The following is a 27,386-nucleotide window of genomic DNA, read 5'->3' as shown; positions in this document are numbered from 1 at the left end:
ATGTGCCCTGACGGGATGTACCCATGAGTGCTGAGGGAGATGGCAGATGTCATTGCAAGGCCACTCTTGATAATCTTTGATCATGGTGACTGGGAGAAGTACCCAAAGACTGGAGAAAAGCAAATGTCACTCCTATCTTCAAGGAGGGCAAGAAGGAGGACCCAGGGAATTACAGGCCTGTCAGCCTCACCTTGATCCCTTGGAAAGTGATGGAGCACCTGATCCTGGAAACCATTTCCAGGCATATGAACAACAAGAAACTCATCAGGAGTAGTCAGCGTGGCTTCACCAAGAGGCAGTCATACTTGATCAACTTGATAAACTTCTACCATGAAATGACTGGCCTAGATAAAGGGAGAGCAGCGGATATTGTCTACCTGGACTTCAGTAAGGCCTTTGGCACTCTCTCCCATAAGATATTCTCTTGTACTGAGGAGCCCAGAACTGGACACAATACTCCAGGTGCAGCCTCACCAGTGCTGAGTAGAGGGGAAGGATCACCTCCCTCGACCTGTCCTCCTAATGCAGCCTGGGATACCATTAGCCTTCCATGCTGCAAGGGCATATTGCTGACTTGTGTTCAACTTGGTGTCCACCAGAAGCCCAGATCTTCTTCTGCCAAGATGCTTTCCAGTCCGGCAGCCCCGAGCATATGCTGGTGCATATTCCTCCCCAGGTGCAGGACTTTACACTTCTCCTTGTTGGGCTTCATGAGGTTCCTGTCCACCCCTTTCTCCAGCCTGTCAAGGTCCCTCTGAATGGCAGCACAACCTACTGGCATATCAGCTGCTCCTCCCTGATTTTTGTCATCTGCAAGCTTGCTGAGGTTACACTCTGCCCCATCATCTGGGTCATTAATGAAGATGTTGAACAGGATTAGACCCAGCATTAACCCCTGGGGTACACTGCTAGTTCCTGGTCTCCAACTAGACTTTGTGACACAGATCACTGCTCTCTGGGCCCAGCCATTCATCCAGTTTTCAGTCCACCTCACTGTCTGCTCATCCAGGCCGTATTTCATCGGGTTCTGTGTGGGGATCTTATGGGAAACAGTGTCAACGGCCTTACTGAAGTCCAGGTAGACAATATCCACTGGTGTCCCCTCATCTTTATACATTCTTCATGCATTGCGTCTGATTTCTCTTTGTGACTCCCTCACTATGGTTATCAGAGTGGCAGAGCTAAATGCACCAGTATGCAGAGTTTTCAGAAAAGCGACCTCGTCAAAGAGAGGATCAATCCCACTACAGTTTTAAAGCCTTTGTCTGAGAAGTGTAAGAGAGTAGACAATATTATCTCTAAATCCTTGGAGGATGTGAGTAGGAATTAAGTCGGCTAACCTGTTGCCCTGATGGAGCGAGTTGTTGCCCTGCCACCTAGTGGCAATATGTCACTGCGTAGCAGTAATTAAGTCCATTTATGATACTGGCTTTATTATGATTCTCACACTTCTGTGAGGTGTTTTTTTTTTCTTTTCTATGTATTAAAACCCCTTTGAACTAATGGAAGATTAAGCATCAATCAATGTCAAAAGTATTAATGAAAGTTCTTATAGGTAATGAGAAGCCTGAATAAATGGGAGGATCAACAATACCGAATAACTGTATTTTACTAGCAGTGTATCAAATACATCAAAAGACCAATATTTGAACAAACTCAAAATACAGAGGTGAGTAAGGAAACAAAAGCAGTATTTTTGTAATAAGTCATTTAGGGCTGTTTTTCTTATCTCCTAAATTAGACATAAAACTTAGTGCTTCAACAAGAATTTAATGAAAAAAAAAAAAAAAGAAAAATGAATGGTGGCTGTTCCAATCATTCTGTTATATCATGTATATGCTCTACCCTGGAATATACCCATACCCTTTCATCCATCCATGATATCTTCCTGAAAAGTGCGATGGTTAATGGTACAATGTGGAGTGAAACGATTTCTCCCGTAAGAATTAATGTAATAGAAGATAAGTGTTCATGGACTAAAGAAGTATTTGTAATGCAAGTACACAGGGACAGAATCCATGGTTTAGGTGGTGAAGAGCCGGATCATCAACTGGATGAGATGCTGGCTTTTCAGGGGCTGGCATTGTGGAGCAGCTCACTCTTCTGAAAGACCCCAGCCACTTCGTCTGGAGACTGAACATCCGAGGGCTTCCCATCGACTGACTTGATTGATCCTGACTTATCTGAAGATGATGATTATGAAAATGTACTATTCAGACAGAGGTAGCAAAAGCACTTACAGTGGAAGCCTTGCACTGGGCATCTCTATGGGGAGAGATCACAAAATGTGAGAGAGGCTGCAGCTTTGGGTAGCAGAACACAGGACTGATATCAGTGGCATGAGCCTAGTGATCCATTTACGAAGTTCCCAAATGCAGGCCTCCTTTATGCTATGTGAATGGCCATGCCAGGCTGATCTCACAGTTCAGCTTGTCCAGAAGGGGCATGGTGGTCTGAAATAAATGCTGAGGCATGGCAGTGGTATGTCATGCAAAAGCTTCTCCTTCAACTTGACACCTAGATGGTGATGCTATATATCTGTTTGGTGTGTATTTTTTCCCAACGCACATTATATGAACTCTGAGCAAGGGAGATTTTGGCACTGACTTCAGTGTAATCAGCATCAGCTCCTATACATGGACATAGGCCCTGGGCTTGTCACGACAGTGTTGCATGCTTACATGTCCCATGGACGTCACTGAAACTTTTTGCACAATCATCTGTTTCGCAGCCTACCGGTATGCCAGAGGTTTTGGGATAAGGATAGGATACTTCCCAAATACAAAGGAAACCCATAAAAATCAAAATATGTGCTATAAAAGAATAGAAATATCTCAGCATGCATTGAAAGTCATTGAAATTAAATTTTCTGTTTATACATAGAGAAACATTCTTCAGGTAAACAGGGAAGATATTATAATAAAGCCTTTATTAAAAAGTAGAACATGAGATGTCTTTTTTTAGGATAGTCATTACAAAAAGTATCAGGATGAACCAGTGGAAAGCAGAGTTATCTGGTCATGGCCCCAAAAGATATTTATATTTACTGGATAGAATTGTATATATATATCATCTAGACACATATACAGAACTATTTTTATTTTCATCATAGTCATGGTGAGAAACCCATGCTGAGGTGGAGATAGATTCATCTTCTTAGTGTGGAGTGTGACACATAGGCAATGGCTCCTCTTGCACAGTTTGACATTCTTCACAGATATTTACTTTTCTACTAACTCTATGTCTCCTTTATAGTAATAACACAAGGGTTGGTGGTTTTTTTTTTAGGGGATGGGGAGAAAAGCAGTATGCCTTTATAAATCCATCTACTGTAATTAGTGGTTACAAACACAAAACTCCTTCGTTGTAATAATATAGTTATAGTGTAAAATCAGCAGTGCCCTTCTAGATCTTTATATGATCTGTTTGGTTTTTTTTTTTCCTGTGTAACCCTGGAACAGGATTTCTTGGATGTGTAATAGTTTGGGGGACAATTACAGCACCTTTGTAACCTTTTTACTCCTAAGCTGCTTACAATGCTTTCAACATAATTCCATGTTATTATCATTTTGCCTTGGTATATTTGTATTAATACGACATTAATAAAAGCCGCTGGTGGTGAGTAGGACTGTACATCTGTACTGTACTGCAGAGCCTGACAGTTAATTTTCACAAACTAATTCCTGCTAATGAGCTACTACTCCTGGATGCTTTTGGAGAGGCATTAAAAATATGTGCCAGACCTGCCAGCTGCGCTGCTGGAAGTCGTGAGTTCCAGGAGGCACATACGGACTGCAGGCACCTGACAGGCAATTATGTAAAAAAAGGTATTCTAGAAAACACTGCACAGCAGGTGCAGCCTGAGGAAGAAGAGGCAACACTAGCCCCTAACATAGAAATGAGAAGGGCTGCTGAGATATGAACTGGTGGCACATCATGGCCGCCCTACGAAATCCACAGTCCCAAGGCTGCAGTAAAACCTCTACCTTGCTATTAGCGACAACTACTCAGGAGCAGGCTGTGAGAACTGAAGTAGCTAAAAGTGACTCTCTCACAGTGTGCATTTACATGATATTTTACGATGGTTGGGTATAGTTGATGTGTAGCTCATCTGACTAAAAGATGTCATCCACATTTAGGCTACAGGCATCTCCCAAAGCCGAAGCCTGCGTTCAGTCATGCAGCAGGCATCTTGCTGCCCTGTTCATTCAGAGGGAAGCCTAGAGGCATTGAAGGCTGCAGGTGGAGCTGTGCAGTGCCCCAGCATCCATGAGCACTTTGCCAAGGCAGCTGCAAGGCAGCTGCTGAGAGACCCCTCACCCTCTCCCCCATGTACCATACATAGCTTCCCCCTGCAAAAAGGCCTTGGAAGCCCATGATCTTCCCTGACAGATGAGACCCCCGTGTAACACAACGAATTTCCTAAGGAATTGCCCGTGTAACACAAGGATTCTCAATCACTGTCTCAGATTTTGGGCTGTCTTCTGAAGATGTCCAATGTGCTCCAGAAGACAGAGGCCAGCAACTATCGCACATTAAGTTGTGCTGAGGCACTTTGGCACTGAAGAGCACTATTGCAACAGTATGATCCTTCATGACTATATTCATGAATATATTTCCCACTGTCAATTACTATCCCAGTACCTTCTTAATAATGAACTATGTCAATCTGGTGTGCAGAAGGAAAGCCACCACTCAAATGAGCCCCTGTTGTTCTTGATGAACACAGTCCCAGAGCTAAGACAAGTTGTCACTTGTTGGGGCCATAAATTTCAGGCAGATATCTCCTTTTTCTTGGGTAGAGACACAGACACAGCATCTATCCTTCTTCCGTCACTGTCTCAACATCATCTGGGCTGTGCTAGAGGGACGCCTAGACTTGATGTCACAGCAGTAACATCTTTGGCTATCGCCACCTCTCCCTTCACTGCTCAGGGAATGATTGTGCTGTGACTGCTGTCATTTATTCGCAGAGAACTACCCCTGGACCTACTGCCACCTGAGCCTCTGCAGCTCCTGCCAGACCCTCCCTCCTCAAAAGGCTTAGGGGTGAGTTCCTCCACCACAATCCCAGGAGACAAGGGAGGTGCAGCGATCCCTTTCAGATCGTCCTCACTCCTTAGCTCTATTGCTCTTGGACCTCACCTATATCTTGCAGAGCTGCTTGTTCTGACCCTGTCCAGACCTAAAGTTCATCCCAGGCCTTAACTCTCCCTAATCCCTATTTACTCTAATTGACACTAGCTTTATACCCATCTAGTGTAAAATTTCCTAAACAAGCCTTCTGCCTCCATCTCTTCTGTGGTCTCCACTAACCTCTAGGCTAAGCAGAGTTTGGCAGGAGTTGTTATTACCAGTGGACAAGATTCATTCTTGCCCCTGGCTCCTCATTCTAGAGATGCCTTTTTGGTGCAGACATAGTTCTGTCATGCCGGGAAAGAGCAGGTGGGCAGACCTTGAGAATGGCACTGGGCATGAAATGCCTACATCACAGGGGATGGATTAGAGGAGATGTGTCAGTTGTATATACCTGAGAGTGACATAGGCATCCCTCAAAGCAAAAATGTCGGAATTGAGCTGCCTACCAAGCATAGACATCTCAATGCAGGAGATGGGTGTGTTGAAAAATTGTGGGGAAGCAGTCAAGATGAATCATTGTCATGCACCACAATGTCTAAAATGGCACTAGATGCCTGCCTGCTTTCAGTCCCAAGTCATAATCTCAGTGTCCTGTGAGCTGAGGGATCCCAAATCACCTTACCTTCTTTGTGCCACAGACACAGAGGTCTCTGTTCAGGCATGAAGTGAGGACAGATAGCCCTGTTCAAGTCACGCTAAGCAGTCCTATTCATTTTGGGTACATGGAGGCAGCCTCCTAACTCTGGACTGAAATGCATAAGTGATTGGATTTTCCAAAAGCCACTGGTATGAAGTATGAAGGCCACTTGTCTACTGACTTTTAATTTGCATTGTCTTGGTGGAACAGTCTGTGCTGCCATATCTTTTCCCTTAGGCTTCCTGACTAAGATGGTTGCTGTGTCTGAAAGCTCATCGCATCCAGTAGTAATTTTCCCCAACTCCTCCACTATTTATTTTTAGATTTCAATGAGAAAAAACATACCCATCTACAACTCTAGGCACTGACAGCTATTTGGGATCAGAAGCAATGCCGAAATAATCATGCTCACACACTGCAACATTAAATTCCCTTAACCAAGCAGCAATTCAAAGCAGTGGAACAAGCCCCAGAACTGTTTTATCAGCTATCCCTTTTAAGAAGATTAAGCTGTTATATTTCTCTGCTGCTGCTTTCATCTTCCCTCTGTGAGTGTCATCCAGGCCTCCAGGCAAGCATAACTGCTTATCCTCATCTGGAGACTTCAAGTTAGGAAAAACAAGGGAGAGAGAGCAAAAAATACAGGCTTATTTGTCAACAAGCGATGGGTATGCATGAGAAGAGCATGGTTAAAGAATGGAAGCCATGGCCAGGGCTGGATGTCACAGGCCCCAGGTAAGTGGTTTTCTAAGACTACAGCATAAACTCAGAGCTAGGACACTGCTTGGAAACTTTCATTATGCACTGACACATTGATAGTCACTTCTAAAGACATCCAGATCACTACTATAATTAGCATCTATTATTGTTGTCTCTGTAGATGGGACATTAAGGCCACAATTTCCTATTAATTTATACCAGTTAGTCCATCCAATTCATGGTTAAGGCATAATGGAGAGGCCCGCAAAGATGACTGTCTTGGGCAGAACTAAGTATGAAAAATAAGGGACATTTCAAAGAGACATTTTAGAGAAGTACTTTCTTTTAGGATCTCTCCATAATGCATTTCTACTTTCAGTCACATGAATAATTTGCCATAAGGTTCAGTTTGTTGTCAAAAATAGCACTTAGCTGGTTTCATACATTTTAATACATCTTCATGATGCATTGCATTCATGGATCACCTTGTATGTACTGCTGATTTTAACTTTGACTGGTAAAGCTAAGCTTCAAGTTAATATTTGGGAGGTCTCAGGAATCTTATAAAGAAATGTAGCATCCTTTGATGTTTGTAAAAATGCAAATTGTTGTTGTTTTAAATCAAACATGAAGGACAAAGCAAAGGTGGTGTGGGGAAATGAGACAGCATTTTGCAAAAAGGACCCAATAATTGTAAAGATCTCTGAGTGCTGCCAGTAATTCTGTAAACTCAGCCATTTCTTTTGCTCCCTTCAACAAAGTTCTCTCCTTTTGCAGCTTCCTCAGTAATTCAGAGCATGAGCACAGTAGCAACGCACCATGAAACCCTTCAAGCCTGAAGTCCTCTACCGGTCGCTGAGTCTGCGTGACCACTGCCAGGAAGCTTGGGGAAGCGTCTCCCAGAACCTTTCAGTTCCTTCCCAAGTTAGCTGCTTTGCTGCTATGTTTCCAAGCCCTTGCCAGTACACTGAACCTTTTCAAATAAAAGGAACCAGCTGCATTACGTGGCAAGCACCTGCTATTTACAAAGGCAGGAACAAAATTTCCAGAGGGTTTCTTTCTTGCATGCCATTTCCGTACCTCAGTTACAAATGCAAAACCAGAAGCCTGGGTAATGATGTGTTTTAACGGGCAGAGTCTCAAACGTGAAGTCATGTTCATGATTCTTATTTCAGATGTACAGTACTGTTGAGTTTTAGGACACAAAAAAGACAGTTTCTTGGAGAACGATGGTTATCTTTTATGGAAAGACTAGGATTCCTTAGGATTAATTCTATCTTAAGAACCAGGCTGAATCCACAGTCCTGAATCCTGCTTAGTGATGCTTTGCTAAAGTTTGATCAATTTGTAGAAATGTAGCTCTAACTTCCAGCTAATTGCTATTTTAGTTGGTGCTTATTATTATCACTTAACATTTATACTACAGCTCACCAAGCTTTTTCAATCACAGTTGACACATTAATCTACTAACTACTGTATAGGTAGGTCGACTGAAGAATTTATAGTCTCATAAAAACAACAAATACAGAGTGTACATCAGTCACAATGTATAGTTAACATTGTGAATGCAGTAAGCTTTTTTATTTTTTGAAAATAGGATGGAAAGGAGGGCACGCTGCTATTCCTCTTTCTCTTGACCCAGACTAGGGTTCCTCTATAGGGTAACAGGCCATACATTGTCCTCCCTTCAGCTTTGTATCTCCACAAGCGAAAAAAGCTGAGGAGACACATCAGGGCTACAGAGTGCTAGTTGTATGAACGGCAGGGATGGAGATGAGGCTTTCTGGACAAAAAAAAAGCCACTAGATCCAAATGGTTGTGTCAAATGCTGCTCTGTTTGAGCATGGACATGTTTTCCTCTCTTGCAAGCAGCAATGTGTTCTTGGCCCCCCTTAATTTCCTTTTCTGTTGCCTGAATAGCAGCAAAACTAAAATATACTGCTGGAGCCTTGCTACTCCTTCCCTGGACGCTCCAGGCATTGTGTGGGCCACTGCAATCGGGCTGATTTGCAAATCCTGAAACCAGTACCTTGTATCTTCTAAGTCTCTCAGTTACCTACCCATGGTTCCATAGAACTTTGTTGAAACTATTATTTGCTGGCTTTCTAACTAATCCCTTTGATGCCAATGTTGTAGCAAAGTGAGGAACAAAGCAAGAAAAGAGGCTTAGAAAAGAGCCTGTCACTAAAATAATTGTTTCTAAGAGCACATAGTTGCAATACCTTTGAAGAGTAACCCAAATCCGGAACAACATGGAATTCACCCATCTGCCACAGATCTCCCTTTACCTTCTACCTGTATACCTTATTTTTGCTGTTTCTTTCTGAGAAATAATTTGTCCTTTTTAAGATATGTGCTTTTTTAGCTTTGTACATGTGTGTGTGCAAAGATCTTGGAACTGGCAATCTACCACTAGCAAATCAATTGTCAGAGGAATTATTAGTGACTGTGTACCAGATATATTTAAACTCTTCATTTATATTCTTGCACCTATTGTGGAAATCCAGGCTTGCAGAAGTTTCAACTCAATGATCTGCCTGGAGAACTAACTGGTTTTAGCAAACAGTAAGAAAAGCTCTCCAATACTTTCTGCTTAACTTTTTCATAACCAAGTAACTACTCATGTATTTCTTCCAAGACTAACTAACTAGTTCATTTGTGAAGAAAAGATTTCTAAAGCCATGTGGAATAGTGCCCTATAGTCACTTTACTGCCATAACAATAAATCTGACTTCAGATGTGATATTCCACGCTTTTTTTAAAGCTTGCTTTCATTTTTCATTCTGTCTTTTGATCCTTTGTTTAAATCACTGCCTTTGAAAAGCTGGAAGGCATTTTGTAACATCCTCTGTTACTTGCAGAGCCCAGGTGAAGCCTATCATGCAAAGTGTCTAAAAAGTGCTGCCATTTCCATTAAGCCTTAGAAATGTCTGCTTTGAAATTCATTTTTAATCTTTCAGTGGCACAAACTTCCAAGAGCGTTTGCCTGTTTGTTACTGCCCTTTGTGAAGTAGGAGTTGCTGGTGCCTAAGGCAGGGAAATGCAATGCACTACTAATTAGTTGTCTCCTGTTGCATCATAAATGGTTATTGGTTTGTCAGAGCAACTTATGCCAATCTTCATTAATAACTTACATGTGAACAACTCTATATAAAGTAACTTAAAAAAATTATGTCAAATTCTTTTCCCTTTTCAAATCTAGTAATCAACCACATATTGCACTTAATATCCACAGAAACCTCTAAATTTTATATGTGTGTCTGTACGATAGAAGAGGGGAGACAGGCAAACACTGACTTTCTGTAATTTTATCAATAGCCTTTTTTCCACACAATCCATGGGCTGTGAAGAGCCCCAAACCTCCCCTTAATCTTTGATTTCTCTTCAGATGACAGCATGGTTGCTGCGTGTCCCTGTGCAGCTGACCTCTGCTGGAGAGAAGGCAGCTTGTCAGATGTGCCTAATCGCTGCCTGGTTTGCCCTCTGTTGATCTAATAAAGCAATTTGAGGCTACAGTAACTACCTGCTGAATTCACAGAGTGAGAACTTTAAAGTTTTGAAAGTAATCTTAACTCTGCCCTACTGCACGTTCACCTGATAATTAAGACAGATACATAATCAGATAATGCCTACTGGCAGAACATAATGAGTTGGATAATATTATGGATTTGTGTTTAATGGGAAAATGTAAAATTAGTACACATCCTGGGGGGTACTGAAATGACTGGATGTTTTTCATGAAATGCCATTAAAAAAACATTATTGATCATAATGATTTGTTTTTGTAAAAATGAATGCAATCCTATCTTCTTGGAGTATAAAGATTTTATCCTTGTCTTGTAAAATGAGTGATAATACAATTTGCATCCCTAGAAGAAATCCACAAAAATGGTGAGAGCTTTTGCTGTGAAAGATTAGAGAAGACAATGGTGAGAATGAGGTCAGAGAGAACAGAGCATCACTTGTGGGGAAATTAGTTATTCCTTCAGAGAACTCCTTAACTGGGTGGGTTGTGTATTTTTCTTGTGTTCCCAAAGTCTGTCGGTCCTAGGATCACCTATTAAGAATATAGAGCAAGGCTCGTTTCTGTCCAAATTTCCTTACCATAGTTGATTCTGAGGAGAAACTGTGTATTTTTTATACTGCCCTGGCCACTGAAGTTCTTTCCAAACTCTTCTGCATAGGATTCCACAGTATTCAATAATTTTTACCAGATCTGTCATTATGTTTCATGAGAGTTTTTTTACAGTTTTTCCTTGACATTTCCATTTTCGTGCTTTATTTTTATACTTTAAAAAGAGCGGATCACCTCTGGCAAACGTGAATATAATAAATATAAAAATTGTGTCCCATTGAACTGGGGTTTACAGTATTTTTTTTAAAAACGTCCTATGTGAGTTATTGGTAGAACATAAAATACCATTATTTTGTAACAAAAAATGTAGGACTTAGCAAGCTTTGAAGACTTATTTATGGCATATATCAGTGTGCCTGACATCATCATACAATATGATGGCATGATAGAGTCTATGATACCATGTTGCACATATATGATACCACAGCATCATGGTTATATGGGTATGATAGCATGTTAACAATAGCAGAACCTCATCGGACACCGTGGAGAACCAGTCTGATCTGTCAATTCAGGAATAGTAAATGACCCCTTAGGTCAGGAACAATTTAAAGGAATCTGCTGAGTTTGCAGGGAATTTGCAAATGATGCACAATCCAACGAAGCCTAAACAAACCCTGTGGGATTTATGCTAAAGCTGAGACTAAGGCCAATACTTCCAAAAGCAAAGAGCAGTTTCTGAAGTTTAATTCTGAGTGTCTGATTTTGAAAGGGCCTTATTTTAATAAAGAGTTGCAAACTGAGTGCCCCAAACTCAAAACTTTCCAAATCGTGCATTTAAAACCACGGGCTGTTTTCCACGTGCTCCAGCCTGCACAAGCAGAAGATGTTGCTCTCTAAGGACTCTTACAGGAGAGCCACATATGAATCTTTCCTGCTTCAGCTCCAATTAAATTGAGAAACCGTTATTTCATCACTGTGTCCTCACCCGCAATGGATGCCATTGTTCCTCCTCAGCGTTCTTTGTCTCCTGGTCAGGTGTAGTCCCGCTGGGTCTGGCGGGAACTGGAGGTGATGTGAATCCTTGATGGGTCTTCAGTGGTCTGGGTACACCTCACTCTTCCCAGGACAGGCCTTGGACCTGGAATGACAGTGGCTGCAGTTGGTGCTTCCCACCAAAACAAACCAAACATGGCTCCAGGGACAGGTTTCAGAAGGGTACCTTTCCTGCTCTCTCGGACCAGAGGGCTGGAGAACAGTGAGTCATGTGTCCAGGACATCACGTTTTTAAAGAACAAACCCTGGTACCAAAGGGTGCGTGTTTTCCTCCTGTGTGGGGCAACACACCTATGTGCAATAAGAGGGAGAGGGAAGCCGGGTTATCTGCCAGAGGGGGATGTTACCTGCAGGGACATGGACTGCCTCCAACAGCTCTGCTTGGCTGCTCTCCCCCAGGAGATGGATGTCTCGGTGTGAGGAGAGGAGCAGGCGTGCTGCTAGAAGGACTCTGGCCCTCCTCTCTGGTACCTGTCCCCACAGGAGTGGTGTGAGGAAACAGGGACAAAAGAAAACCTCTGCCTTTGGGCAGCCTTGCCCTCGCCTAACCATGAAAGCTGGGTGTCGTTCGCCTGACCTGGAGCTCTCCCCATTCTTCCCCAAAGGGACAAGGCCTTGGCATGAGCCTCCTGCCCTCATGCCAGTTGACCAGGCTGCTATGGGGATGATGGCCAGGCCATTGTAGGGCTGTTGGCCAGGCTGCTGTGGGGCTGTTGGCCAGGCTGCTGTGGGGCTGATGGCTGGGCTGCCATGGGGCTGATGGTAAGGCTTCAGTGAGGGTGATGGTGAGGCTGCTGTATGGGTGATGGTGAGGCTGGCATGGGGGGGATATCTAGGCAGCTTTGAGGGTGATGGCTAAGCCATTGTGGGGCTGATGGCTGCTGCCATGGGGATGGTGGCAAGGATGCTGTGGAGGTGGTGGTGGGTGATGGCTGGGCTGCTGTGGCGCTGGTGGCGAAGCCGTTGCTGGGCTGACAGCCAGGCTGCCGTGCAGCTGCCGGCTAGGTTGCTGCAGGGGGGACACCTGCGCCAGTGTGGGGGTGACACCCGGGGATGACAGCGAGGGGACCTCGGAGCAGCCGGGGGAGCCCACTTCAGGCCGGAGATGCGGGGGGGGGGGGGGGGGGGGGGAGCAGGCGCGGGGGTCCAGGCCCGGCGGGGCCCCAGGGGGGCGTCGCCCCCCCCGGGAGTCCCCGCCGCCGCCACCTGCCCCGCGCCCCCGCGGCCCCGCCCCGGCCCCGCCGGGCGCTGCGGGGCTGGCGGGCGGCGGGGGTGCCGCTGCCGGGGCCGCGCGGGCGGAGGAGGAGGAGGAGGAGGAGGAGGAGGAGGAGGAGGAGGAGGAGGAGGAGGAGGAAGGCGGCAGCAGCAGCTCTCGGGAGGAGCCTGTCCAGCGTGAGACAGCACATTCAGCCGCCGGCGGCGGTCCTGCTGCAGCGGCGGGCGGCACGGCGCGGCGCGGCGCGGCACGGCACGGCACGGCACGGCACGGCACGGCACGGCAGGGCGCAGCGCCGCGGGCAGCAGCCGGTCGGGCAGCGGGGCGTCCCTCGCTCCCCCGGCGGCGGGGGCTCGGTGAGGGCTGCGCGGCGCCGGGAGCCTCTCCGCATCGCCCGGGCGCCGGTGGAGGTGAGGCACCCGCGGGGGGGCGGCGGGGCCGGGCCGGGGCCGTGCCGCGGCGGAGGGGGCGAGCGGGGGCTCCCCTTGGGGGCCCGGCGTTGGCGGCGGAGGAGCCGGGCCGGGGGGGCGCGCCTGGGGATGCGCAGCGGCCGCCGAGCCTCGGCGCGGCCGCCGGAGGCGCTCCCCGGGCAGCCGGCTCGGGCTGGGTCAGCGGGCATCCCCCGGCTGCCCCGCGGGAGCCGGCCGGCCCTCGCCGGGAGGTGGGCTTCTCCACCCCGGCGGCTCGTCTCCGGGGAGGGAGCGGGCGGGGAGGGCGGCGGTGAGCCCCGCCGGCCTCGGCGGCACCTGCTCCAGTCCCTGGGGCTCCTCCCGCCCCGGCCCCGGCCCCGGCCCCGGCAGGGCCCCTTCGCCGTCCCGCTCCGCCGCGAGGGGCTGCCGCAGGCTCCCCGGTTTGTCTCTCAGCTTAAAGCAAAGGGGGGGTGGGAAAAAGTTTCCCCATCTTTAATTCTTTGCGCAGCGTGAGCAACAGCGGGTTTAGTCAAGTCCACGACGGCAGCAGACAGAAGATCAGATCTTTTCCCATTCCTAAGGTAATTCCTCAAAAGGGTGAGAGGAGGGAATCAATGAGAGGCCTTTTTCACTAATAGTCCATTGAAATACATTTTCAGAAGGATGTCATTATGGTTACATCGCCCCGGGAATCCCCTGGGTCAGCAGAGAGCATAAGGCCCCTAGATATTTCCTAGACAAAGCCCCTGTCTTACTGACCGGAACAAAGTATGTTTGTCTGTCAATATTGGCATTGACAGAAAGGACAAATTTCAACTATAAATACATATAAAATAGGGATTCTCAGCAGGCCAAGCAATCAAACCTGCTATTACAGGGGGGATGAGATGGAAAGACCTGACGTGAAGTTGGCACGTGGCTTTGGCACTTGCACCTGGTAATTTATCCTGACATACAGGCTTTTGTCAGCTCTTTGCTTCTGCATGAGGACATTAAGGCACCTCTGAAATGGCTCTAAATATCATGAAGCACAGTGCTGCAAAACTTGTTTCAGAATGGAAATCCAAGTCCCAGGACCATCTGTCTCCTGGTAGTTGGTATTATCAGAGCCACCGAGGAATTTCATTTCTGTTACTACCAATGTGCTTTGCTGAAGTGCCTCATTAGTTCTTGCTAAGTTAATGGGAAGAAGTTATATGTTTTCTTTTCTGATTCTTTTAATTTCCTCTTTTTACTTTCTTTCCGTTTGAGAGGACATCTCTAGTAACTGTCTCCACACTTAGTGAAGGTGGATAAAATTCCTTCTAAAATTTCTGCATTTCTCTGCAAGAATGGGTTTCCTCAACACAAACCTTGGGGCTGCACCCAGGTCTTTGCCCCGGGGAGTGTTCACTCTGATAACCATCCTCTGCTTCATTTTGTTTTCCCAGAACCATTTATAGTCCATGTAAAAACAAAATGCGTTGCCCTTTCTGCATCTTCTTCTCTATTCACAGACTATTTTGAGGATGGGGACTTGCTATCCTCTTCCTTGATATGTGAAACACTTCTGAGGGCCAGGTATGTGGAGGTCCAAGAGATTGTTTAGAGTTGGAGTAGCTAGATTTCTCCTAGCTCTAAACACCTCTGCCTCAAATTAGTCTATTCTAAAAATGCATTAACTGCAGTGCCGCCTTATCCACAGTTTAAGAGAGGCATCTTTAAAGGAGCAGCAGTAAACCACACCCTACCTATGCAGTGATTATTGAGAATTTGGAAATCTGGCTACTCAGAGAATAGTCAGGGAAATACTCTTTTGTACCCTGCAGATCTTAAATTAAGAAGCTGACCTTCCAGCTCTTTCTATAGGAGGAAGGGCAGTGAGCTGCCCTCCTTTGTGATGCCTTTCAGTGGCTATTTTTTTCATTATTGAAAGGCATTTGTTTGTTTTCCAGTTTGTGTTTTTCCAGCTTCAGGTTCCTGGTTCCTGTTATGTCGTCTCTCATAGATAAAAGCCTTGCTTTAGCAGCTGCCTTCAGTGCAGGTACTCTAAACGATGCGGCAAGAACTTACCTGCTTTATTTTCAAATAAATTCACAGATCAAGTGTCTTGATCTCCTTTTCTTTTGTAAGACAGGTTTCAAGAATCATTCCTTGCTGCCATCAGTTTCCAGTCTGCAAGAAGAGAGAGAGGGAATGCTAGATAGAGCTGGACGTGATGGGTTTTGGTAGAGGTCTCACCATTGCAGGATACTGGACAATGAGGTGAAATGGGCTGGGAGGGAAAAAGACAAGGGAGCAAAATAGAAAAACATAAAGGTATAGGAAGGCATTGCTGTTTTTCAGAGCTTCACCAGCTCCTGCTAATGATTCAGGTAATCATGTGGGATCTTTCAGCTCCTCAAACTTGACTTCTCACAGGGGTTTAAAATATGTTCACGGTCTCTCCCTAGGACTGCTCAGGCTTATTAACTAGTCTTATGCCTCAAGTGCCCTGTTGAGTTCCTTTGCTTGGTTTGACCAAAACCAGACGTAGTAACTAGGAATCTTTCAGAGTCACTGATGCGAAGTGCCAAAAGGAGCCGCTACTTGGAGGTGGTGGTGGGATGTTAACAGAAAGATCCTCCCTGTCCTACCCATGGGCTTTAATTTTCAGGGAAGTCCGAGGGAGCTAACACTGAAATCTCCACTGAGGTGCATGGGGAAATTCATGTCTGCAGAGGTATGGTCTCAGACTTTCTGCAGCCATAGCCAGGCATCATGACCTCAGTGCAATACTCATCTGATATTTTCATATTTTTATTTTAAAAACCTTAAATGAAACAAACCCTAATGACCATAGACGTAGTCTGTGTGTAAAAGAGACATTTTCCGGCAGGAATACTGATGGAGTATGCTGGCAAAGTGCCCTTAGTACAGATGCATTTTGTATTAGTAAAACTGTGCTTTTGCCAGTGCAGCTTATTTTGTAACACAAGTTATACAGGTGAATACACATTTATGTGTCCATAAGGGGGCTTGCTTTCTAGATAAGGGATCGAATGGTCTTCCACTCAGCTGACCTATATAAGCAGGCAGAAATGGTAATGCAGGAATGATACTGCTTAAAAAACAGAAAATTTGAAAAATCTGAAAAAAAGTGTCTGAAAAGCTGCAGTGGCAGCCTGAGACCCTGGCTCAGTCTAAATCTCAGATAGACACAATATGTCCCTTTTGCTACTTGGTAATTATCCATCTAAAACCATGATAGCTCTTTTTAGTCAGACATGACATTGGGAGCTGTTGTTCACTTGGCCATCTGCAAGCACTCAAAATAAGGCGGTATACAGGATGCATGAGCTTGCTCCCCCAATACTGTTCATTTTAGGTGGCATCATCTTGCCAGCTTTTCTGGGAAATGGCTACTACCAGGCAGATGGCAGGAGCTGCAGGAAGCTGTGAAGCAGACTGATGTGGGAGCCGCTAGATCTCATAAAGGCCAGACACCTCTGATCATCTGAGAGCTATGATGTCCCATCTCCTGAGCTTAAAACTATACCCCCTCTTTTTTTTTTGCTGTGCTTCTTCAGCACTTTTTGTTTTCCCTTTTGAGGCAAAAACGTTTTGGTGAGTGTCCAGGAGTGCACTGCAGGAGCAGAAGGCATGGAGCAGGAATGACAGTTCTGGAAGCGTTTTGTGGCCCCCGCACCGTAACTCCATGCTGAAGTTTTAAGGGCAGAGGACCCAGCCCTACCACTGCTGACAGTAATAGGAGTTTCTCTGTGACTTCCCTGGTGGTGATGGCAGGAGTCAGCTGTGTACATTGTTTGAAAGCCATGAGACATCCGCAAACCCTGTTGAAGCCAACGGGAATCTTTTCGCTGACTTAACAGACTTTGAATGATGTCCTGTGTAACTGCCGCTTTGACCTGTGTGCAGATACCTGTGTTACCTAATGAACAATCGCCGCTCAGATGTTATTCTTGGCTGTTAATCTTAGAGTAAAAGTATATGTTATCCCATTTTTATATTTAACACTGCTCCCATGCATGTGGATCAGCTTGACTGACCTGGAGAGACAGGTTACATCAACCTGAGGAACAAACCTCCCCGGAGCCCTCCTGGACCAGTGCAGTTCTACCCTGTGTATTCCCCAGGTGCTGGCTGACTGTCCCTGCTTGGCCTAGAATAATTAATGAGTAATTTGGCAGAGGAAGAGGGCTCATTTACTGCCACTCAGCAGAAAACAATTACAGAGGGAATCTTTTAAGGACACAGCTTTTTGTTTCCAGTGAGATCTTCTCCTCTTCACATTTCCTTTCCTTCTTGCTGTCGTTCTCTGAGGCTTATCCTTTTCTCTCTTCCTCAATAGCAGCCTTAACGCTATGTTCCTTCCTCATGGGTCTTCCCTTCCCTTTTGTCTTCTCTCCCTGGGATAAAACTGGTTTTAGTTCCTTGTTCTTTTCTCCCTCCATCTGTGGTGTGGTACAAGCAATACCAAATCCTGCTCCTCAGTTATTCATTTTTCAGTTCAGTCCAGCAGAAAGATGCAGTGTGTTTTGTGTTCAAACAATGGGGAGTTATAATAAGGCAAAGACACAAAACTGCCTAGTATGATTAAATATAAATAAGTATAATGGAGGATATGTTGTTTATCTATTTATATCAATATCTCCAAGCCTTTTCTAAGGCTTGATTCTAATATTTTCAGGCTGAATTTGGCAGAAAAAGCTACCCCCCAAACTATGCTATGTTAGTATTGAAAGTTAATCACTGTAGGTCCTAGACCACATACAGGGAAAATAGGGATATCTTGCTTTAAACTGTTCAGCCCTTCCATTCTCTATCCATTAACACAGATCTTAGCTTTTAAAGTGCATAGACAGTGGTATTAAATCCATACTATTCAAGGCATGCCCTTGTTTCGTGTTTGCACACTAGGCCACCACTGTTAGGATCAGAGTGGTTACCAGGTCACTTGGTAATTGGGGCAAAGACTTTTCAAATGATTGCTATTGTATATTTTCAGAAATTAAAATATTTAACAAAACAGGGTCACAGAAAAAAAAACAAAAACAAACCACAAACCCAGACTGCCATCTAATATGGTTCCTTGTATTTGAACCTGTCTGTGCTGGTTTAAGGACGCTTCCACTGACTGAGCATTTAAAAGAATTTTTTCTCTGATTCTCACAGCACAAACAAAGTTGGGGGACTATCTAAACTCATGTGACTTGCTTCATAATAAGTGTTTGTCTTCTCTTTAAGTAATATAAAAGAATCATCATTTTCATTAATCACGCTATTCAAAGTTGTATGACATCAGGTTTTTTCATCAGTTTGTTTCTAGTTACATTTTGAGCAGCTGCTGAACCAGAAAGTGGTTTGTATCATAATCTTGAAGGATTTCAGATCTCAATTTGCCCCAACTGAATTCTTATTTTCTTTGTCCTTTTTTAGCTCTGACTGCTCATAGAGCTTTGTTACACACTCATAGCAGTTTGTTACAGATTATCAACTTCTGCCAGTCTTCATTGCCTAGGAACACAAATTACTTCTGGAAAAAACAGAGAAAAGATAATTCATGTTATATATATATGTATGGGTGTAAGCTGTGTGGTGTGGTAAACAATGAATGGCTTACAAATCTATAACCTTTTGGAATGAAACAAGAAATTTGACCTAAATCATACCCCCTAGTGTGCAGTTAGCTATTCATGTACGTAATCTGCTGCACTTGGCAAAGCCTGTGAATGGCGTATTCCTGCCTTTCACTATCTCCATAGTAGTAATAATCATACAAAAAAATTGTGCTGATGGGATAGGAGGGTATTGTACTGGAGACAAAAAAACAGTGATGCCATTCTCTGTTTGTACTGAAAGAGCCCGTGGGAAAACTGTCCCATTATTTCCCACAATATTTTCTTTTTCACAGAAAGTTGATAAATAGCAAGAAAACAGAGGAAAGCCTAGTTTTTCAGCCTTTATGGGCCTCTTCAAATATATTAAAACCACCCTGTGCAAATTCAGCACTATTTTTCTCTGATAATTATAAATTAGAGAGCTTTAGGTTTTTCCCATATGTTTAAAGCATAGAACTCAAAAGATGACAGTAAATTGTATTCTCTGGAAGGGGCTAAGATGGAAAACACAGATGTTGCAACCTTACTCCTAATGTTCTCCACACCTTTTACAGCAGCCCTTCCTTTATGTACATAACATTTATTGGTTTTTATTGTTCATGTGTCAATGAATCAGAGGACAGGGAAATAAAAAACAGCCACATTGACATACAAACATATGAGTCTTTTCGAACAAAATTGTAATATAATGCAGTATTAGTATTAGTCAATACTAGTATTGGTTTTAAAGTATTTAAATGAAGATCATGTCTCCTCAGTGTTGTCTCAGTAAATTTCTAATGAAACAGCTGAAGGTTTAGTTCTTAAAGTTTAATTGCAAGTTCTTCCCAAGAATGTTTCTGATCTCACTAAACTAAGTGAAGGATTAGGCATAAGTATAATTAAAGTCAGTGGCCTCCCATTTTTTGTATTATTTTTCTTAAAATACTGTATGTATCTATAAAGCAATAAGACTGTTGTGCCTTTTTGCTAAAGGACTGACTGTATTACTCACACCTGAATTCTCTCTTGTGGTATTGCAATAATTTGTAGACTTTTTAAACTACATTCCCCTCTTAATCCTCAAGACTTTCTGTTGGAACCAGTAAGCCCATACGTTTTACAGTTTAATGTGTCTGGAAACCAGACATGGACCATTTCTGATTGCCTTGTGGACCACCAGTGGTCCCATATTTTGAGAACCACTGGTAAAAGTTGATTTATTTTCCAAAAATATCTATAGCATTGGGTTCCTCATTTGAAGAGAACTGGTGGCATCTAACTAGTGGCCTGGGCTCAAATTCTGGAGCTGAGGATTGTGCACTGAGACTTGCTTCTGGAGGGGTCCTCCAGAAGTGCACTCCAGAGATGCCCCATTCAGCCTGGGGACTTGTTTGCTTCTGCTCTCAGTCAGTCCATCTGCCAGAGTTTCTTCTCTGTGGAAAGCAGGGCACTTGAGAAGTACGTGTGTGCGTGGGAGAGAAGAGTTCGTGTGCAGCCAGCCTTGCCGTGGTAGGAAGCTGTGATGAAGGTGCAGAGCATGCCCACATCTTGAACCTGGGATACACACCTGAATAATTCCCCAGACTTGAATTTCTTATGATGCCTAGGAAGCTCAGGTAAATCTAGACCAACAAAATGGTGTAGAAACAGAATCCCAAATGGCAATCCTCAAAAATCGCTGCTTGGCTGTCCCCTAGCTCTCAAAGCAGATGAAGTCTCTAAAAACCTCCTTTTTCACTTTAGAGTTCTGCTTCTGGGTATGTTCTTACCCTTGAGCCCCCAGACTCTACAGCCTGGGTGCCCGCTGTCTGTCTCTTCTAGGCTGCTTCATCTAGTTTGTATTTCATGAGCCCATCTGTCAGACTGTGTGCTCCATGCCAAGCTGCAGCTGATGGCATGTGCTCCCTCTTTTAGTGCGCCCTGGTTTTAATGGGACTCATTTAAGATAAAGGACTCTCAGGTAATTTTTGCCTTTGCTTAAAGAGATTTTTGCCTTCATCCATGCTCTGCTCCACAAGCTACTCTGCAGTAGTCACCCCCTCAGTCTTTCCCACTGAAGCTGCTCCTCATAAGTCTAAAGTATTAAAGATTCTTTGGGTGTGACAGAACATGTGGGAAAAAGAGAAAGGACTCTAGTGCTTTGCTTCAAGCACCCAGTGAGAAAGAGGAGTCTTGTGCTCCAGATACTAAATATAGCATTGTATTTTAAACTAAACAGTCATTGCATGTAACATAAACTAACCCTGAATCAGAGACTAGAACCCAGGGGCCTCAGTTAGGGACTAATGTTCGCTCTCTTGCATCTGCTTCTTCTGGTCCAATGAATCTTTGCTGAAAAGAAAAGAATAGAAAATAGCTTCAGTGGTTAAGAATGCAATCTCCATTCCTCTAGTCTTTCTCACCCATTAGCCAACAGTCACCCTAGGGAGGTGTGTTTCAGTCCTCTCAAGACAAAAAAAAAACCAAACCGCCCCAAAACCAAACCAAAACACAAACAAACCAACCACCCCCCCCAAAAAACATGTTTCTCGCATTTGAGTGGAATACTCTAACCACAGAGAAGGTAAGTAGAAGACATTGGCTTCTTGATTCTCAGTCCTTTCTCATATTCAAATTCTTTGCAGTTCTTTATATGCCCTTTAAATTATGCTATTAGACATCTGCATGTATCATCTTGCCTTTTTATCTTAGCATATCTTTGTCCACTTATGTGGATCAACAGGGATGATTGGCTAAGGCTAGCTCTGATCATTCATGTTGCTTTATTACTACAGCCAAAGCAGCCCTGGGAAGTACAAGGGGAATGGTAGTGTTGTTTCTTCCACTTTGCTTCCTTAAAAATTAGAGAACTCATATGAGATATTCTGTGTATTTCTTAGAGCCACGGCTCTTCCCTACTTTCTAAATCTTTAGGTGTATTGACTTAAGAGATGAAATCGATGTGTAATATTTTTAGCCTAATTACATCCTTGCAAACTTCAGCCACAAAGCAAAGCATATTTTTGTTTTAAGAAAGAAACGGTATCTGGGTAAGCCTTCCAGCAAAACCTGTATGTTGGCAGCATAACTTGTTCTTTGATGTCTGTCTGGCAGTTGTCATAACTGGGTTAAGAAGCAGACACTAGAGCATGCATTTTTCATGTTCGGGTGAATGGCTTTAAGTATCAGTTTGCTGGCCATATACCACTAGGGTGATCTCAGGAGGAGGGTAGAAAAGTTGGAAGGGTCAGGTTTACCCCCCATAAGAAGTGGAAGTACATGTTGTAATGTCTGAAATGTTTGCAGGATGGAGAAAATGAGTCTTTGTTCCACTTCAGGAGAGATTAGCAGACGTCTTGAAGTGAAATTCTACGTTAGGTCTTAGTAAGTCATTAAATATACTCCTGGGAGGCACTTTGGTACTGTTATGATGAACCAGGTATTTTATATAGGTTTTGAAGAAGTGGTGGTATCAATGATAGCAGCAGATATCATTGAAATCTGAGCATTATATAAGAAGTACATATAAAAGAAATTGAAATCAGAAACATGAAATACAGCACTCTTTTTTTTTCTAGGTAACTGACCTGCAGCTTGAGGATTAGATTCTGTCATCTCTCTCACGTTATCCATCTCTAAAACGTTATCAATTTATAGCTTACATTTGGTTCTCTTTGAATGTCAGAAAACTTTTTAAAACTATCCTGTGAGGTCCTGCAGTTCCTCTCTGAAGCAAGCTGGGAAATTCACAGAAGATAACATAGAACAACTAGTAAGACCAGTTAATGTGTGGGGAATGTAGAGTCACAGAGATTCAGAATGGTGGTAAGTCTGTTCCCAGCCATATGCAGAGCCACATATGGAGCCCTGTGTTTTACTGCAGCCAAAGAGTAAAAGATAACAAAACCAGAAGCTGATAGAGAGGAAACTGACCAAGAATACCTACGAATCTTGTATTCTACAAGATCAAAATGTTGTCAGGTGTGCAATTGGTTGTTTTGTTAAAAACATCTGCTCTTCATAACTGGGGCACGACTGCTGAGTCAGATCCTGAGGAGGTTCAAATCAGTATTAGCTGCATCATTGAGGATCATCTCCCAGCACCACGTCTGAGATCACTGTGCAGTTATAACTGTGCTCATTAATGCTTATTGAGGAAAAATCCAAGACACTTGAAAAGACCTATTTAAAATCTAGTTTTCTTTGAGGTGATACATGCAGTCAGTTCTGGGAACTCAATATAAAGGGAGGATATTTGGTGGGAGATGTGCAGCAGCTTTGCTAGAGCGACCTGTTAGTATGTAGTACTTAAATTCATTCTAATCCTAGCTGGAATGTCATCTGTTTCTTACTTATCTCCAGCAAGTTGTTGCCAGCAGCTTGTTCTCTTCAACCTTGATGGCTCTTCCATGGAACTATGCTTGTTGGAATTGAAAAGGTCATGGTAAATTTAAGAGGCTAAGGGGGCATGAGAGAATGGGATGATGAGCAGGTGATGCTTCATTGCCACTACGCCTGGTGCTGGATGAATGGGCAATAGTAGAGCTTTGCTTATGTGCTGCTTTGTAGGGACCCTATAATTCTGCTGTAACTGAGTTCATTTTGTAGAAGGGCCATTATGGAAGAACAAGAGTGAGAAGATTAAATGGTGAGAGATTATAAAGGGAGCATAACTGAGCAGTTGTGGGTACATACCTTACACCCTGTCAGCCTCAAAATAAATAGGCTAGAGATGCACTGACCTGTTGCATAGCAACCAGGAGGAAGCACAGAACCAAATCTCTGAATGCTGTGATTTGTAAACCTTTACAGAACAAAGTACAAGACCTTTGCCCATCTGCTAGAAATGTTCAGAAGCTGAAGGATAAAAATGGTACATTCCCTGAAATCTAACGCTTAACAACCATTTTTATTTATAGATAAATACCCAGATGCAGTGTAAAAAGCCTGACTGTTTTGCCTCAAGGTTATGTAGAAAAAAATACTTAGTCTCTCCAATTTTACTTAGTGTTTCCCTGAATTCATCACACAGGAGATTCCTTAAAATACTGCAAATGCTAAGTTTTTGCAGCTCCAAATATTTGCCCATTGTTGTGGTCTTGTAAACATTGATATGCCTACTTAGCAAAAGTATTTATGTTATTTGACTGAAGTCAGGTACAAATTCTGATGCATGATGAAAAGAGGTACTCACAGGTTTACTTAAAAATTGCTGTGAAGATGATGATGATTCTAGCCCCTCTGGCCCATTTGAAGTGTGTTTCAAACATTATTTTCAAAGGAATACCATGGATGAGAATGCATTTATGCTAGGGTAACAGCTCCCTCTGTTTTCTTTCAGACCAAAGATGTTTATCCATTTTGTACAATTTCATACTATGCATGCACACTTTATACTTGTAAAAGTCATAGGTAGATCCCATGGGAATGTTTTCTGTTGTAAAAATGTGTAATATTCCTAACTGTAGGAAACGTGTTAGTCTGTACAAAATAGAGACATGGTACATAATAGAAATGAGTCATTTTTTCCAGTAGAAAACTCCATATGTAATAGTTTCAATAGTAATAGTACTCCCACTCTATAAACTCGTTCTTTAAAACCCAAAATCACTGAGTAATGTATTTTATTGTGCAACTTCCTTTGCCTTCAAACTAAAGACATTTTGCAGTTTTGGGCTCAAGAGTAACTAGCTCTTTATGAAGGCATATGAATAATACATGTACAGCATCTACAAGTACTAGATGCTGCCTATTTATTTTAGAAAAGTATATTAATGAATCAATTATTTATAATTAGTTATATAGAATGACTAATGCCATATGTAACAGCATTTAATGAACCCCTTTGGTAATTGCAATGGAGATAATAATGAAGAGGACAACATACAAGTCACAAAACAGGAAAGACACTGAGGCTCATGAAGTGGTGAATATAGTCCTACTCTAGTGCAGCCTACTGAATAGACAGCATGTAAAAATCCCCCAAACACCAAAAAGCAGTAAAATCTGTAGGCTTTTTGATCTCCTACCAGATTTGGAAACTTAGGTTTCTTTTTAGATGAGCTCGACAATAGCATACAGACAAGATGCTGTTGTAGGAGATATAAAGAACAGGCCTTGAGAGAAGGGAGATGTTACATCTTATTTTCTTTTTCTGCTTATAAAAAGTGTGCACTGTCATAATTTTCTTTCTCTTTGTTTTTATTTTATTCATTATACATTGAGCACTTCGTGCTTATTTTTTCTTATATTTGGTCCAAGCTACGTACATGTGTTGCCACTCTTTGTACCTCGGTAACTCTGTGGTTTTATTAGTCTGGCAAGTATCAGTTTATTAGTTCTGCAATTGTAGTCAACCTTTTTAGATGCCTGTGGCTGTTTCTGCTGTTAAGCACTCATATAAATGGTTTGAAAAAATATCTGCTCAAATATTGTGATATTGATCATTGATAAAGACCTTGCAGCTTATTATAAAACTGTAATAAGTCTATTGGCTTGCACCTGTAAAAGTACTTGCATGGCTTTTAGTCCAGTCGAGGGTAAAACGCTGTTGTTTGCACCTTCCATGCTTATGTGCTTACCGCTGCCACTGACGAAATGGTTGTGAGATGTTACTACCTTGTGATAAGCTTAGCGGAGTAGTTCTGTGTATGTTCTGTACAGCAGAGAAGTTTGTGCAGACGCCATTATTATTTTAAGACGAATGTAAATGGTCTTTCAAAGATCTTGTTTCATACACTGACAAGGTAAAAGAAACTGCTGGGAGCATATTAAGAACAGGATTCTTCTCACCCAGTCTGAGACCTTTACAATGGAGATTTCTAGAACTTAACTGATCATCCAGGGCTCTTTATCATCATTGGAAAGGAACTGGTGGTTTTGGGGCTTGCTTAACTGCTTTTAGACATCTGCTTTAGGAAAAGTGGAATCACATCCTAGGATACCCAGACTCTTTTGACTTTACCTGCATTGATGGTAAGGATATCTCTACGTCTATATTGTGGGCATCCAGATTTAGTGAGATAAGTCCAGTAGATGGTGAAGTCCCAGAAGGCAGTCCTCAGAAGCCTCAGCGCTGCATTTGCAGGTGGCCAGGTCGCTGCCATCCTGACGGGTCTGGTGACCCTTTGATGTGTAAGTGGAATTGGCTGTATTTCCAAGCCTAAGAGGGGACTCTGAGGCATATTTAATGCATATGGGGAAAACTGACATCTTGAAATACAACAGTCCGTTTCATTAAAAGTCATGCCAGGAGGAGCAGGCTCCTTCCTCCAGTAGCTCAAAGAACGGAGAATTCCCTCAGAGTATGGGGAGTGCATGCGAGTGCTCTCTGTGCAAGGTGGTTCACATCCATGTATCCTGCTACATCTCAAGAACCTTTCTTAGCACTTGGGTGTAAGCTGTTCTGAAGTGGGAGGACTCTCTCCTTTTAAAACCGTGTCACTTGACAGTAAACTGGGCTAAACAAAATAAAATTTGATCTAAGATTATGCACATCCCTTGACAAGGGGAGCCCTAGGCTGCTGCCCTGCTATAAGCATTATTTCTACATTTAATGCAGTGTTCAGTGTGTTTGATCCTAGGTGTTCCTTCTCCCAGATAGGTGATTTAATTGCTTCATGACAAAATGTGCTTGTTACTGTTTCCCTCTGACCACTGCCTTCTCCCAGGCTGTAGAAGATTAGGTCATACATAAGCCTTTGGCTGTCATAGTGCACCACAGAGAATGTTAAACCTTTTTTACTGTTTGCCTTTATCTGTCTTGGTGTGGCATGCCTTTTGGCACACAGGGTGGCAATTATCAGAAATTTGTTCCCACTAATGAATACAGAGTGTTAACTCTGTGGTTAATGCCAAGTAGGTGACGAGTACGCTTGCCTCCTTGCTCACTGCTGACATACTGACATCTGAGAAAGGTGGTTACATACCCTTGGTGTTCAATTTGTGCTAAACCAGTAAATAGCCAGTTTAAAGGTTAATAAGCTGTTGGGGGGGGGGGGGGGCGCTAAGGAATGGGTATAATATATGCAGGACAAAAGTAATTTGAGATTAATTTCTTTCTATAACTCAGCTCTGGCAACATTCTTTGAAGGAAATTTAATACATCGTCTTTGTTGTATGTAAGATCAGTTTTGTTATAAATAGGGCAAAGTTATAACAGGATTTGATCACCCTGACTGGAGCATTGTAAAGAAGGGGCCAGGCGCTAAAACGTTGATGCTCAAATCAGGAAAAAAAGCTAGTTAGTTTTCTTGACATTAAGGGAACGAATTTTTAGAAAGCCGTTCATTGATATCTGACAAACAGCTTGAAAGGGATGCCAAACCCTCAGGGTTTCTGTCATGAGCCTTAAAACGCATTTGCATATTTTCTGCATAGAAACAGGAGCTTGCTCTCTGTTGCCAAACTGCAGAACTAAAAGGATGCAAAAACTCTATCTAGTCCGAAGGGCTCTGAGGGGGAACTTCATAATCAGAATTCAAATGTGTGCAACAGATTAGGAAAATGACTTCAAATGGGATTTCAACCATATCTGAGAGAGACATACAAATCCTGAGCAGACTGGTAGGCAAAATACTACCTACACTGCCAT

At 43.3% G+C, this 27,386-nt stretch overlaps 1 protein-coding gene across 7 annotated transcripts in view; it reads left to right on the top strand.

Moving 5' to 3' along the window:
- The first annotated feature begins 13,081 nt into the window (after nt 1–13,081).
- Nucleotides 13,082–27,386, top strand: part of DYNC1I1 (dynein cytoplasmic 1 intermediate chain 1) — a 194,264-nt gene continuing 179,959 nt past the window's right edge. For all 7 annotated transcript variants that reach the window (XM_087774455.1, XM_087774501.1, XM_087774482.1 and 4 more), the window contains exon 1: nt 13,082–13,232. The gene's annotated coding sequence lies outside the window, so the exon portion shown is untranslated. The remainder of the gene's footprint in view (nt 13,233–27,386) is intronic.

This window comes from Nipponia nippon, unplaced genomic scaffold (genome assembly GCF_047370975.1).
Source record: "Nipponia nippon isolate SJK-2023a ecotype South Korea unplaced genomic scaffold, ASM4737097v1 scaffold_1, whole genome shotgun sequence".
In the NCBI taxonomy this organism is placed as follows: Eukaryota; Metazoa; Chordata; class Aves; order Pelecaniformes; family Threskiornithidae; genus Nipponia; species Nipponia nippon.
Note: the sequence above shows the minus strand (reverse complement) of the source record. Positions and strands in the feature narration are given on the sequence as shown.